At 39.4% G+C, this 16003-nt stretch overlaps 1 long non-coding RNA gene across 1 annotated transcript in view; it reads left to right on the plus strand.

Moving 5' to 3' along the window:
- Positions 1-4065: 4065 nt before the first annotated feature.
- LOC120384659 overlaps positions 4066-16003 on the plus strand; it is an 83825-nt gene continuing 71887 nt past the window's right edge. The window contains exon 1 of the long non-coding RNA XR_005589019.1: positions 4066-4185. This is a non-coding gene — a long non-coding RNA (uncharacterized LOC120384659). The remainder of the gene's footprint in view (positions 4186-16003) is intronic.

A 16003-nucleotide genomic window follows, 5' to 3' on the forward strand; every position in this document is an offset into this window, starting at 1 on the left:
CCAGGGTGCATTCTCCTTGATTCCATTTCCCAGCGAAATATAAGTGGAGCTTTCATCATGAGTGCTTGAATTTATGGCAAGCAGACCAAGTGACATTAAGAAAGCCACACAATCCCTTCATTCAGTCTTTAATAAGGAAGCCAAGGAAAAATTATCCAAGCTGGTTTGCGGGTGACAGCACAAGAACTTTTTGGAGTCAGAAAGTTAGCGCCGAGGCTCCCTGTCAGCCCATTAAAAAGTAAGGTTGGCATTCCCTGATATTAGAACCATGTGTGCAAAGGAATTTTTCTTCTGGTAAGACATTCCAAATATTGTCCCAGAGCCAAACACTTCGGTGTTAGACTAATTTAAGCAGTATGTTGGAATCAGCTCTTAGGACTTTGATCATATGGAGATCGTTTGTTACAAATTGAACTAACCCAGTCTCTATTTCTGGTGGATCAGAACTATGGATTTGTTGAATTAAATGCCTCATTTAATGCAGTTTGCACATGAAAAGAAAGCTGCACTCAGGAATCTGATAGTGAATTTTTCACCTAACCAACAGGTCTACTTTTTTATTACTTTTAAACCTAATCCATACTCAGTCCACACTGTTCCTAATAACCCCTAGGCTGTTTAGAGTGAAGGTTTAAATCAGCTCATATGTTATGGGGGGATAAAGCATCACTGAATTATCAAACCATGTAATAAGGAACACATTTGAATCCTATTCAAAAATAATTTTTATGAAAAAAATAGTTCTTGGTTGTTATTTACCATCTGAATAACCCAATTCTCTTTCATGGCAACAGTGAGGGAAATGTACAAAATGCTTTTGCAGACATTTGATTTTTTTTTCACCCCCTCAATGGCTGTCCCTATCTTTTGCAGCTGTACTATCTTGAGGGTTAAAAGTGCACAAAATAAAGCATTTCCACATATGGCTGCACTTTCTTTCCATTTCTTGAAGTTATAATATCTCTGACTGTAGATAATGATATTATAAACTGTCATTAGTGCATTTTGAGTATATAAAATACATGAAACAACGCTGGGTAAGTCCAGCTGGACTCTGAGCAGAAACATTGCAATTTGATTCAGCAAAACAGAAGACACACACACACACACACAGTTTTCAAGCAAGGTTGCATAACAGTGAGATGCAAGTATAACTTAATAGTTAACATAAGAGATGGTCACATCATCTTTGGAAAATTGCTTAAGTTTCTACAGCTAGAGTTGATACAGAAGTTTAGGCATGATTTCTTTGCATAGTTGGATTTTAGGATTGACACTGGTACATTTAGACCATTTATAAAACTGTTCTAATCTTATACAGTCTCATACTGATTCTCAGTTTTTACAAAGTAAACAGATTTTCTTTTTTCCTCAGCCAGCCCCTAGAAACTCTGAACTGCCAATGAAATCACAGGAATCCTCTCTCTTTGTTCTGAATGATTATAAAAAGTTTATTTTAAAAGAAATTAGAATTTTTTATTTTCTGAATTTTAAAAAAAAACACCTCCAAATGGAAGATAAAGCCTTTTGTGCATCGGGGATGTTTTTCCTTTCAGTCATCTTTGGCTATTCCGGTATAGTTGCAGTGGTGCAGCCCCTCAGGATAGATAGGCTAAATTGTTCCAAACCAAAACTTGCAGCTTAGCCTGGTTTCCAGAAGGGATGAGCTTCTCCAGTGGAAATAGAAACTTTGCCTTTGTACACGCAGGGTTTACAGTGCTGCAGTTATGCTGGTGGCTGCCCCTCGGCCTGGAATTGGGGGTAAAACCCCCAATGTAGACAACACCTAAGGGTAAAAAATCACCTCCAGTGTGGCAATCCAGTGTAAGGCCCTCCAGAGTGATTAAGACCGATAGTGGAGCTATGAAGGGAGAACAGCGGCACACAAAATCCTCTGCGCACCTTACACCCCACAGTAGCATATGCTGGGCCATAACCTAAGCTGCTGCATTTTACATTGTACTTCTAATGAATTCACTGGATCTACTGGCCCAGAGTTGACTGTGAAGAGGGCAAGCAGCTTGTTTTCGTGGATCCAGAGACTCCACCATGAAAAGAGTAAGGCAGAGTGGCTGCAGCTACTAGTCCAGCCCATAGGCTAGATGGTGGGAAGGAGCAGAAAGGATTTTCAGCAGCCCCACATCCTGAACCCAAATCTGGGGATGGATTTCATCTCCCAGTCCACCTTATGCTTCTGCCACATAGAGCCTGATGGCTCTGGCTTGACATGGGAGAAGTAGATTTCAGCTTTAATGAACAGAAGAGACAATGCTTTAAAAAAAAATAGTTACAAAGCAGATACTGATAATAAATATTTTTTATTGGCACGTAAAGAAAGATCAGATGTTTAATGAAATCAGGATGGGTTTGGGAGATGAACTCAAGCTGAACTCCCCAGATTTTCATGCAACTTCAATTAAAACAATTTTAGAAGAGCCACTGACAGCCCAATCTCTGCCATTGAAAATGTAATTAAAAATTAGCAATATTTTTGCGCTACATTTTCCAGTGAAATTTCAGCCCTAATCTTAAACTTTATATATTCTTGAATGGTTTTTTTCTTCCCAGATAAGAATTCTGTGTGTTTTATCCATAGGTTAAAAAGTTTATAATCAGTGTAATTTAAGTTACATGCTAATATGGCACACCAAGCCATCAATATTTCACACACACAGTGTCGTACATATATATATTTCTTCATTGTAGATATGCTGCTGGCAGTTACAATTTCGCTAAGTGCCATGACTAGTAAAAGGTTAAAATGTCCCTTTTTCCTGTTTTAAGTTGGGGCTTAGAATTTAAAACATTTAGGCTTGGGGTTAGTTTCTGTCTACCAGCCCCTTCCTATAAAACTATAGAAGTTCGTATAGTTCAGAGTTGGTACAAATCTTTTGCTGTGTAGCCCCTTTGAATATCCATGGGAGTCATGCAACTAAATCCTTGAGCATTGCTTTGAAAATGTACCCCTGGCATTTTCAGATGCTCTGAGATTCAATCTTGGAAGCAATGTCTGGGATGGTAACATGAACAATATTTTAATGCCATGATAGAAACCAGACAGCGGATCCTATAATATCAGTGGCCCAAAAGAAGTAACTGAACGTAGCTATCTAGTGGGAAAGTAAATTACGCTGCAAATCATTTAAATAAACAATATTTCACAGAATATTTTCTTACAGAATCATTTTGAAATTCCCTTAAATAACAGAAGTGTGTGAGGTGAGGGAAGAGGTTGCCTGAAAAGACAAAATTTAACAACATATGATCTACACAGGTACTAATACACACTTTATATGCACCAAAGTTGGATTCCCTCCTGCAGTTGCTTAACCTACAATTAAACATTAAATTATTTGTAAAATACAACTCAGAAATAAATGGGTGTATTGCACAAGCCTCTCACATGAATGTCAGCAATAAATAGACCTGAGCAAATACTTCCAAAAGAAGAATTTATTTGATGGCCTTGACCTAATTTCATTTTTTAAAAACAAACTTCTGCACAGATAATGAAATTCTTAGATTTAATAGTTCTTCACCAAATACATGGCCTGCAAATCAGTCATGACGATTTGTAATCCTAAATTTGCACTGCATCGATCAGTTACATAAGAGACAGTGTATTGTGTCTGTTCCTTGATTTAATCTCTTACATAACTAATTCACTAGCCCCTGCAAGCCAGGATTCTCTGGACACCATAGACTGTAGGTTAAAATAAAACACAAACAGTAATTTCTTAAAATCTAAGGGGTGAAAACTTGTTTGCATTAAATCAAAGGTAAAACTTCATTATGGCCAAAATTTCACCTAAGGTGTTTATTATATTAGCAGGCATAATAACATTTATATAGTCCAGTTCCCCACTTCAGTTAGTGATATTAATTCCTAAAGACTTCTCCAATATACAATAGGCTATTTTCAAGCTCGAGGAGACATCCCCCCACAGGTTTAAGAAATCCTCCCCCCACCCATTTCTTTTTCCAAGCTCCTTTAAATAGCTTTTCTTTCCCTAAGGTCATTTCCATGAGCACTTAATGAACTGTAGACCAGCCTATATTATAGACCCCTGTCTCTGCCCCTTCCCAGCATGCTTTGTTAAGAGGAGATTGACAGGCATACTTCCCTTCCCCCTAGGCTTTCAGAAGCTCAAGGTTGCTTTGCACTGTCTTAAACTCCTTTAAAAGGTAAGGTCCATTTCCTACAGCCAGCTTTCTGTTTCTTTGCTTGCTTTATCTGAAATTAGACTCCCACAGTCTGGTAACACAGGGAGGAAAAGGTAAGCACTAGTTCATGATTTTCTCTGTCTGACCAAACAACTGTGGGAAAATAGGTCCACCTGGTTAAAAAGGCATGGCCCTTCTTCCCTGGGGTCCTTTCCTAATTCCTGCTGATTGCTTGGGCCAACACAAAGCCAACCCTCCAAACTTGGAATTTTGTAGTCAGTGAAAATTGCTGTAGGTAAATGTTTGAGTATTTGAGCTAAAGTTCATGTTCCTCGGGCACTTGTGATAGTAAAGTTTCATGGCAAGGTAATGTCAAAGGCTGTCAGACTGAAATTCACTTTAAAAACTGAATGAATATTCGGATATCTTTTCCCACTATCCTTTCAGCCCTAATTATGAGACCTCTCTAACTGATCTCCTTTAGGGTTGAGATTGATGGGAGTTTAAGTGATTTCAAGCCCCTATTGTAGAATTTGGGACCTTATTGCATAAGTATTGTATATAGATGAGATGTTAGAGCAGAACCTGCCTGTGCAATATAAAGAAAAGTAGTTTAAATAAGAAGTTAGAATCTAATAGATTCTGGAGGAAGTGTACTAGTCTAGAATGGTTCTATGTTGTTTTCTCTGCGTTGGTATGGCTCTAAACAGATATGTGGCATTAAAAGACAACTAAACTACATTGTTTTCCTGGTGTTACCCCTCTGTGTAAGAAACTGCTGCAGTTGCCACAGTATTGTTACATGATAGTAAATAGGAGGAGAAATGGCCTGTGTGTTTGCAACTCAGAAGGGTCTGTGATATCATATATGGGAGCAGAAGTGTCCATGAGACAATCTTTCTATTAAGATGTGCTCTGAGTTATGAAAATATTTGAGAACCCCTGGGCTTGACCACACTACCTCCCATTTTGGTAGAGCTCTGTTGTCTTAGTCCAATTCCAGAGTGGAGATCCTTATTCTACCTACCTACAACTTCTTATGTAGTTTCAGTTGTGGAAGCTTTGCTTGTCTATAACTCTCAAAAGCTGTAGGATTTCATAGAAAATAAGATCCTTCCTATTACAGTAAAGTAGGAAAAATGGCAGAGAACTTTTCTTTGTATGTCTCATGTTACACTTCTCCCGGATTTTCTCATTTACTATGGGGAGTGGTACTTTTAAGATACTAGACCTATTGTTTTCACTACATAAGAAAGAAAATGGTCTCTCTCCGTGTTATGGAAGCCATCAAACTTTCCCAGAATGGCTTACTGTACTGAATGAAAAGAACATTACCACCTATGTAAAGCAGAGCCAGAAAGGCTGTAGTCATGGTGAAAGCATGCCTTTCTTTAAGCAGTAGCAACACATGAAAGACAAAAACATATTCCACTGAAACTGACATAAATAAGTGGATTTGCCATCTGAAACATTGTTTTTAGCAAGAGAAGCTTTTAATCCCCTTAAATTCAGTTCTAATCTGTCTTGGAAATGCTTGTCTAAAGAATATTACATTGATATAAAGGATTAAATTTATTAAAATTAAATAGCAGCCAGCATACTACTAAAGAATATCTTGTATGCAGTACTCTCCCAAGTGAATAAAACTGCTACAGGTAGGGGGAAAAACTCTCGAACAGTTGGCACAGTATTCATTAGAAATTCACACGTTATGTTCTTGGGCTTTCTTGCTCTGTGTGCTTTCCCCAATGAAGCAAACACTTTGGAATTCATAATACTTCTTTATCCCATGTGCACAAGTGACCTCCTCTCTTTTATGCACCTAGCAAATGAACAAGCACAAAAGGGGATAGAGTAAGAAGAAAAATAAACATGCCCTCCTCTCCCCAAATGCAGAAAAGAAAAGCAATCACAGATTGTGTAAGATGCTGAGAGCTGCCGCAACCAAAGTGCCAATGCTCTTTGTTAACCATGGTTTTTAGAAGCACATATTTTAGTTTCCTGATTGGTACATTGTAGCTGGTGTTAAACTATGTCAATTATACAACTCATCAGCCAAATGGTTTTTTTATAAATGCACTTTCTTACAATAGCAATTGAAGGAAACAAAAGCCACTTGCAAATGATATTAAAGCAGTTCTCTTGCCTCATTGCTTGGAGGCACTGTAATTAGCACCAAAAAATCCCAATATGACCAGGCACCCTTGTCCTGAATATAACAAAATTACAGTTTTACCACCATATTTATAGCAATCCACTTTCAACAATCCCATGGGAACTAAAATTAAATCTACTAATTTACCTGTTTCCAGTAGCATCTCTAATGTGCTAGGTGCTGTCCACCCACAGGAGCTGCAATCCATGCCCCAAAGAGTTTATAGTCTAAAGCCCCAATCCTGAAAGGTGCTTCAGAGACTTCTGGCTATCTGGAGCCCAATAGACCTTACTGCAAAGGTCTGTCCACATGGAACAGCCAGCAGGATTGGCACCTAAATCACTAGAGCCTATATTGCCTCCTTACTGAACAGCATAGTTGAAAATGTTATAGGCATTCTGGGGTTTTTTTTCTTTAATTCGTCAAAAAAGGCAGCATATACTTATGGATAAAATCCTGTTCTGACACCAGTGTAAATCCACAGTGACTCCGCTGAACTGACTCTTTGAGTTCTAGGAAGTCACACTGGAGTCTCTGTGGTGTAAATGCAAATGGTATTTGGCCCCTGTTTTGCGCTCATATTTTGTCTAAAGTAATTATATTTTACATAGTTTCACTCCGTTTTGATCGAATGCACAGCAGTTATGTCACCTCTGACTCTGATCCCAGCATTTCTCCAGCTAAACAGGGTCAGGACTGGTCAATAGTGGAAGAGCTCCAAAGAAAACTATGAATCAGGCAGTGGTGGTGGTGGTAGTGATTTAAAGCTCTGAATCTGCAAAAATGTATTCTTAACTTTAAGCCTCTGCATAGATCTTTGCAGGATCAGGGCCTGAGAGAGCATTGCTCTTTCCTCCGAGTCAGGACTGAATCGGTGCTCCAGCATGGTGATAAGGGGCACTGTGCTACTGGAGAGGCTTCATCGTTATGTCTTATCGAAAAGAAGTATTGCTCGCTCTGGCTCATTAAAGATGAGGCACTTTTTGTTACTAATACTAATAATAAACACTTAAATAACAGTTGTCATTCCTAGCTATCTTAGTGCTCTACAAAGTGGGTAAATGTTGTTATACCCTATTTTACAAATGAAGAAAATGAGGCACAAAGAAACTGTCTTGCCCAGAGTCACACAGCAATTCAATGGCAGAACTGGAAATGGAACCTTACTTTCCTGGCTTTCAGTCCAGTGCTATGTCCACTGGACCCAGGCTTCTCAAATGGTGATCTTCACAGAGCAAGCTAGTCACATAGTGTTGCTGGTTCTATTTTTTTTTTTTAATTCTGCTGACCTGCACTAAAAGACAATTAAACTGCATTATTTTCCTAACGTTACCCTGCCATATAAGCAATTTCTGCAGTGGCCAAACATATTGTTACGTAGAAACGTAGGATTGGAAGGGACCTTAAGAAATCATTGAGTCCAGCCCCCTATGCTGAGGCTGGACCAAGTACACCTAGACCAGTGTTTCTCAAACTGGGGTCGTCACTTGTGTAGGGAAAGCCCCTGGCGGGCCGGGCCGGTTTGTTTACCTGCCCCGTCTGCAGGCCGATCGTGGCTCCCAGTGGCCGCAGTTCGCTGCTCCGGGCCAATGGGAGCTGCTGGAATCGGCGCAGGCCGAGGGACATACTGGCCGCCAGGGGCTTTCCCAAGTTTGAGAAACACTGACCTAGACTATCCCTGACTGATGTTTGTCTACCAGTTCCTAAAAACCTTCATTGATAAACTTGGCAGCCTAGTCCAGAGTTGAACTACCCTTATGTTTAGAAGGTTTTTCCTAATAGAGAACCTATTTTGCTTCTTGTCCTACTTCCAGTAGACTTGGAGAACAATTTATCACAATATGTGGTAGGGATGGATGGAAAAGTGATCTTTGGTGATGGCAAATGAAGGAAGGTAGGTCTGTGTGAGTATGGGAGGGGAAGTGTCCATGAGACAATGTCTCTACTAAGATGTGTTCTGTGTTATGAAAAAGTTTGAGTCTCTCTACACTGGGCCACAAGGCCTCTTTCTTTTATAAGAGGAGCAGTTCAGATGTCTTAGTCCAATTCCCGCAGGGACAACCTTTTCTACCTACCTACAATTCTCTCTGTCGTTTCAGTTGGGGACGCTTTTTTTCCCTTCCCTTCTATGCAACTCTAGAAACCTGAAGGATTTCATAGAGAATAGGATTCTTCGTATAGGTGTTTTATGACTTTATTGTACCAGGCTGAAAAGTGTCCAACTTTTTTCCTAAGAAAGAAGGAAAATTGTAGGTGAAAGAAGCAGTTATTGTATAATGTGCAATTCCTTTTTTGTTGCCATTTTAGCACAGTCAAGTGGTACCTACTGACACTTTTATTCTGGGTAAAAGGCCAGGAAAATATTAAAGCAGGAACAAGTCATCAGGTCAATTTATTAATCAATATACAGACTTTCTCCATGGCCATAACTGATTTTCATAACCATAAGTGTGGTGAAATCCTGTCTCGATGCCAAATCCATTTTTTCTCACTTATGAACATCACAGTGACTTGAGAGACAATCTGTGCCAAAAACCTCACTCTCATCTAACTATTTCTATGAATCTCTGCTTCCAAGGTACAATGGCTGCCATGTAAATACATAGAACATGTATTAGCAATGGGCACATCTCCCAAAGGTTCTGATCATGGGTGCAGCATCTAAACCACTGGGGACTCATCTCACCAAAGTGAGCAACCATCACTCATCCCAAACAACATCCCTCCTTTCCCTGAGGATGCTCTTCCTCTAAAACACTCAAACTCTCCAAATACTTTGTCTTTGGTGGTAGGGTGAGGAGAAGGATATGGAAACTGCAAGTCCCCAATCTGGCATCTTCAAGAGATGATTCTCCACTCATTTTTTTGGCTCTTGGCAAACCAGCCAATAGGCAGGCTCAACCTACCTCCAGTTTCCAGGGAGGAATATTTGTGGAAGTAGGTCTGCCCACTCCCCTTCTCTACAGTAATAATTTAAATGGTACCCTGAGTCCTGCTGTTGACTCTTCATTGACATTTTAACACTCTGGAGCTGTACCTAGAATTTGAGAATATGGATTTTCAGATCTAATCCAGTGCAGCCTGGAATATCTTGGCCCCAGAATATCCAAGGATCAAAGGGAGAAAAGCCATCCACCTTCCTAGAAGATGCCTCCTTGGAGACTGGAGGGAATGCCACCAACAAGTTCCTCCCATAGAAGTGGGCTCTCAGCCTACCTTGGAAAATTCTGGAAGGTGAGGAGGAACAATTGAAGGCCGCATTTCCCAATTTGACAGTACAAAGTGAGTGGATGGTGGGGAACCCCGCCTACTAGAGAAGCAGGGATTCCCGTGGAGGCAGGGTGATGGTCATAGGAGAATGATGAATCTTCTTTATCGGTCAGGGAGGATTGGGGTTGGGGGAGCGCTAATTTTTCTGGTTGCATTTTGGCACTTTCTGACCAGCTGAAAACCAGAAATGAAAACCTCATATCTAAATATTAGCAGTTTAAATAAATACATAAATAAATGTTTGGGGTGTACAGGAGCAAGGGGATCTTTTATATGAACTAGTTTCTACCCCTAACAATCGTACCTGGTCAATTACTTGCTTATTTTCCCCAATCTGTGATATTAGCTTTTACAAAAACAAAAAACTTTGCTTTCAAAAGGAGGCTATTTCCATCATTTCAAAAACAAAATAAACGATTGCAGCCAAGAGAAAAATATTATATTTTGAAAAGATATATAGTTTTGTTGAACACATTTCTGACAGCTGTAATCCCTGCTGCCCAGAAGACAAGCTGCTATTTTGGCTCCCTTCCTCAAATTTTATGTTTCTAAAGGAAGGAATTTTCTTCAATTCAAACATAAATAATAACTAGAAAAGGAAAGCCCTATTCAAATGTCCCCAGATTATCATGTACAAAAATAAATAGACAAACTAAATATGTATTCTGTGCAATTCTGAACTACCTGTACCTCCGGGGGGAAATGCTTCATTTAATAATAATACCTCGCTCTTATACAGGGCATTTCATCAGTAGATCTCAAAGGATATTGTTCCCATTTCATTCAAGGGGAGATTAGGTACAGAGAAGCAAAGTGACTTGCATAAGGTCATCCACCAGGCCAGTGTCAGAGCTGAGGACAGAACCCAGGAATCCTAGTACAGTACCTTATCCCCTAGGCCAGACTGCCTCGCTAATTATTTAGTAGTGATTCTTACTTGACTCCCATTAATAAAATAACTGCAAATCCTGCTTATGGATCAGGATCCATAATGAACTTGGAGATCCTGAAACTCCAGCAGTCGAGTGACAGTCCCATTGATTCAACACCCTTCAACAAACTCACTGAATTTGCAGTTTTCAGAGTAGCAGCCGTGTTAGTCTATATCTGCAAAAAGAACAGGGGTACTTGTGGCACCTTAGAAACTAACAAATTTATTTGATCATAAGCTTTTGTAGGCTACAGTCCACTTCATTGGATGCATGCAGTGGAAAATACAATAGGAAGACACACACACACACACACCATGAAACAATGGGTGTTACCGTACACACTCTAACGAGAGTGATCGGTTAAGGTGAGCTATTACCAGCAGGAGAGAGAGAAACTTTTTGTAGTGATAATCAAAATGGTCCATTTGCAGCAGTTGACAGGAAGGTGTGAGGAACAGTGTGGGGGGGGGTGGAATAAACATGGGGAAATATTTTTACTTTGCGTAATGACCCATCCACTCCCAGTCTTTATTCAAGCTTAATTTAATGATGTCCATTTTGCAAATTAATTCCAATTCAGCAGTCTCTCGTTAGAGTCTGTTTTTTGAAGGGTTTTTTTGTTGTAATATTGTGACGTTTAGGTCTGTAATCGAGTGACCAGGGAGATTGAAGTGTTCTCCAACTGGTTTTTGAATGTTATAATTCTTGATGTCAGATTTGTGTCCATTTATTCTTTTACGTAGAGACTGTCTGGTTTGGCCAATGTACATGGCAGAGGGGCATTGCTGGCACATGATGGCATATATCACATTGGTAGATGTGCAGGTGAATGAGCCTCTGATAGTGTGGCTGATGTGATTAGGTCCTATGATGGTGTCCCCTGAATAGATATGTGGACAGAGTTGGCAACGGGCTTTGTTGCAAGGATAGGTTCCTGGGTTAGTGTTTTTGTTGTGTGGTGTGTGGTTGCTGGTGAGTATTTGCTTCAGGTTGTTGGGCTGTCTGTAAGCAAGGACTGACCTGTCTTCCAAGATCTGTGGGAGTGATGGATCGTCCTTCAGGATAGGTTGTAGATCCTTGATGATGCGCTGGAGAGGTTTTAGTTGGGGGCTGAAGGTGACGGCTAGTGGCGTTCTGTTACTTTCTTGGTTGGGTCTTTGCTGTAGTAGATGACTTCTGGGTACTTTTATGGCTCTGTCAATATGTTTGCACTGAAGCTTTACTCCACTTATGGCAAAGTTTCATTGGACTGCAAATGTGTCCCAGTGGGCTATTTCCCTTGGAATGCAGCAGTTACCACTTGACAGCTAGGTGTTAAATGCTGACTCTAAAGGAATTATCACTTTCACTTTGTCCCCTGCTCCAATAGCAGAGGAGGAGTAGGAAATACCCAATGGGCCCAACTAAAAGGAGATATGCCAACCCTTGCTGCAGTTGCTCCCAATGGCTAGTGAAGAGGAGGCAGGTTGGTCTTGCAGCAGATGCTCTCTGGAGGGAATGAGGTTGAGGCATTTCTAGTGGTCACCCCAAAAGTGACAGTATCCTCTGCAAGTGCATGGCGTCAAAAGGAGAAAAGGAGGAGCACCTCTCTGCTGTTATAACTCCTGATTCAGCACCCCTTGATTTCAATGAGAGTTGCATCAGAGCCATACTTCACTATACGAAGACTGATCTAAAAGAGACTTTTTTTTCCTCCTCTTCTGTCTGATACACTGCATATGATCCCAAACCATGCTGAAGCATGTTAACCTATGTGGCATGTTACAATTCAATGCAGTAATACATAATCCAATGCAACAGTTGTTTTTTAAAAGGTCTGACTGTCTCCATTAGATAGGTAGTACAACTGCTATTACAAAATAGGGATCACCCAAACAACTTTATAGCAATGGGCAAATACGAATGAAATAACCAAATAGGAATGATAGATGCAAACCAGATGACAAATGCATAAGCTACCTAAAATGCAGTAGAGTGTTATGTCTGATAATTAGAAAAGTATGTGATTGTTCTGTTAATTCTACCTTGATTTTAATATTAAATATTTTTCAGTGATTTAGATCTAGCACAGAATATTATTAAACCCCGTTTTGTGTGTGTGTGTGTGTGTGTGTGTAATATATATAAAAAATTGGCTTCAGATTTGTAAGAGACACTTGAAAAAAAAACATTGTCTCAGAACATACTGTCCCCTTCCACCTCCTGCTTCTGGCTTATATCAAGAGGCCATAATCCACCGTGACATCATAAATCATAATGCCTCACCAGCAGCAGAGTCAGATACCAGAGGAAAGAATCATCAAGATTGCTAACCAAACAAGCAAAAGGAGTAGGAGAGTTAGTTATTAAAGAGAGCTTATATATGTTTATCTTCAGTGCTTGCACTGTGAGCACTAGCCCTCTCTCCCTAAGCACGCAGACACCCACTATGCCTTCTTCCAGTATTACACAGTGGGTAGGATACTGTTGACTCATAAGTTTCTTATTATCTGTTTTCTTCAAATTCTCGTTCAGCAGAAGAAACATAATTGATCGCCCCATTAATGTAATTAAATGTCTCAAGGGAGCCGGGTGGAGACTTCATCCCTGAAGCCACATCGCTTTGAGGAAAGAAAAAATAACGACAATAGCCGAAGTACATAAACAGATGTTTCTATAACAACTAAGATAATTATTATTTATTTCTCTTACAGGCTTCAATTTCTATCCACAGGCTCCAGTTGGAGACTGGGGCCTCAGTGTACTAGGCACTATATAAACAAACTCTTCATTTGTCAATCAGGCTGGTTTGCTAGTTATTACATATGAGGGAAATGTGATGGGGGAAATTTGATAACTACTAGAAAATAGAATCAGTGAGTCATTACATTATTTAATTGGGAAGAGTTAATTCCATACAGTCTAGTCCAATGCTGGATTTCATAGAACCCACAACTCAAATGGGGCCAATTGAATGGAGTTTTCTGGTGCCCAGTCTGGCCGCAGCTGCTTTCAATGGGGAATGTAGAGGAGGCTAAAGACATAGGACTTGTGCTTTAGTATCTAGAGAAAAAGCGGGTGGGGGAGGTTCTGGGTTCAGGCATAAAACCAAGACCGTGTATGACTCTGGGAGGATGTTTGGCTTCCTTGAGCCTCTGCTAAAGAAATCATATGGCATTAAGAGTTGCTTCTTTTTTCAGTTGTATTTTGCTTGGCAGAACCTCAGAATATCCTTCTGACTCTTTCTTTCATGTATATTTTCGTATCTATTTATCACCACTACTAGCATTTTGTTTAGTCTTGAAGGAAAGATTGTCTTTCCGAAGTTGGACACTTTTTTGCATCTACATCCATCAATGCCTGAGATATCCCTGACCTTAGTTAAACCTTACGTTTTCTAAATTGTACTCTTATGTTCAGCAAACCCTTAGGCGCTACATTGTTAAAAGTTTACATTGAAAAATCATTTATAATTGGTTTGTTTGAATTATGCCTTCTACAAAGCCACCACGAAGGGCAGTATTAATTAGCAATGGCTTACATAAAGTCTAGACAATAAAAAAAGTAAATCTTTTTAGCGCTTTTAAAAGCTTTTAGTATTTTTATCAGTTATAACAAATGATACTGATATAAATTACATCTAAGAAAAAATGCCCAGCATAATCTACAATAAAGCTGTCCATTTGAATAATTTATTTTTCCTTGAAATATTTTCATGGTACACACATCTTGCTCAAATAAAAATATGTTTGTTTATGAAACTGAGAGACCCAACAAAAAATGTTAATTCCTTTTGCTGTAGCCACTTTGTGGGAGGATTAAATAATAAATTATAGTTAATGCATAATGCCCTAAATTGCATTCTAAAATAGCTGTTTTAATATAAGATATGTAATGATGACAATTACAAAGCATTTTTGAATATACTGGATGGCAGAGAATGTGAGAAATGTTTCCAGAGTTGTATACACAATGTCTGGGCTATATCCTCCAAACCATTAACCAAGTGGATAGTTCTACTGAAGTCATGGGGCTACTCTTAGGAGTAAGGCTCTGAAGGATCAAGCCCCTCTTTCCTAACTTCTTATGTAAGTGGATAACAGTAGCTTTGCAAAGTAGTTCAAAGCACAGATATATTAAAGAATCATTAATTTTATTTATTTATATTTATATATTAAACAATGCCACTGTGAATAAGCAGAAGAGGTTTTGGCTTGTGACACTCTGCACCAGCTGATCATGTGTAAGTTCATTAACTGGCAGTGACACAGCCACAAAACAGTAACAGTGTCTGGTTAATGCTAGGCAAAATATAATGGCAGTCAAAAAAATAAAGTATTTATACTATAGCTACCTTAATTTAGAAACAGATCGCTCTGTGAACTTGGAGGAGATTGTCAATAGATCATGATGCTTATATCAGTCTAGATCAGAACTTTCTCTCTAGCTGGGATGATGGGAGTGCATGTGCTGCAGTTTACTATCCTGTCATCTGATGCTGGCAAGGTCGACTTCCTGGGTGGAAATGTACGCCGGGTAAAAATGATTGCAAGCAAAATAAATTCTCGGGGCTGATTCTGATCTTGCTTACCCCAATGCAAATCAGGAGCAACCAAAGGTCTGCATGTTTTTGAATATATAAGGTTACGTTAAATAAATGTACAGTAGCAAAAATTCCAGAAAACCGTAAGGCAAGCTGGAAAAAAAACTGGTCAGGTTCCTTGAAGTGCTGACATTTTTTCACAGCGGGGAAAAAGAACTAGCATACATACAGGCTTTTCCTACTTAGAGAATTGCTCAAATTGGGGAGAAAGGACAAGCAGGCACCTACCCTATTCCAGGCTGTCAGCCTGAAGACAACTACCAACCTTACATAAAAAGAAATTGCTTACTTTCATCCCCGCTCTTTCTGACAGGAAAATGGAACAAAATAGAGGAGAATGGGGGGAAAGATAACCTTTCTTGATCCCTTTCTCTTGGTCTCTTCTTCCATCTTTTACTCTCACTTCCATAGCTTCTACTAAATATATTTCTTTAGAGAAAACTGATCTACATATATGAACACTTCCATGTCCTTTCACAAAATGCAGCACTCTGCAGCCATGTTTCATGTGGTTCTTTGGTACCATATATTTATTGTTACCTCCATAGTATCTATGTAACACAAAGAAAATATCTCAAAGCTCCATCTAACAATGTTACCTTCATACAAGATAGGTTTTTTTTTTTCTTCTTATGAAAGGAGAGAAATTTTAAAAAAGCTTGGGCAGGCAGGCGAGCGTGTGTGTACACATGTACAGTTAAACTCAAGCTTAGAGACATTGGCTAAAGTTCAGTATACAGTACATACCTTTATCATGTGAAGAAACTAAAGTTTAATTAAACAATAGATATCACGGCACATGGCATTTTGTGGAATTTAATGATCATGTGGGAAGAGTTGATGGGCTTAAACTGAGTTTTGTACCGTTACCTCCAACCATTCATTCATTTCCAGGAAATG

The sequence above is a fragment of the Mauremys reevesii genome, linkage group 16 (assembly GCF_016161935.1).
Source record: "Mauremys reevesii isolate NIE-2019 linkage group 16, ASM1616193v1, whole genome shotgun sequence".
Lineage (NCBI taxonomy): Eukaryota > Metazoa > Chordata > Testudines > Geoemydidae > Mauremys > Mauremys reevesii.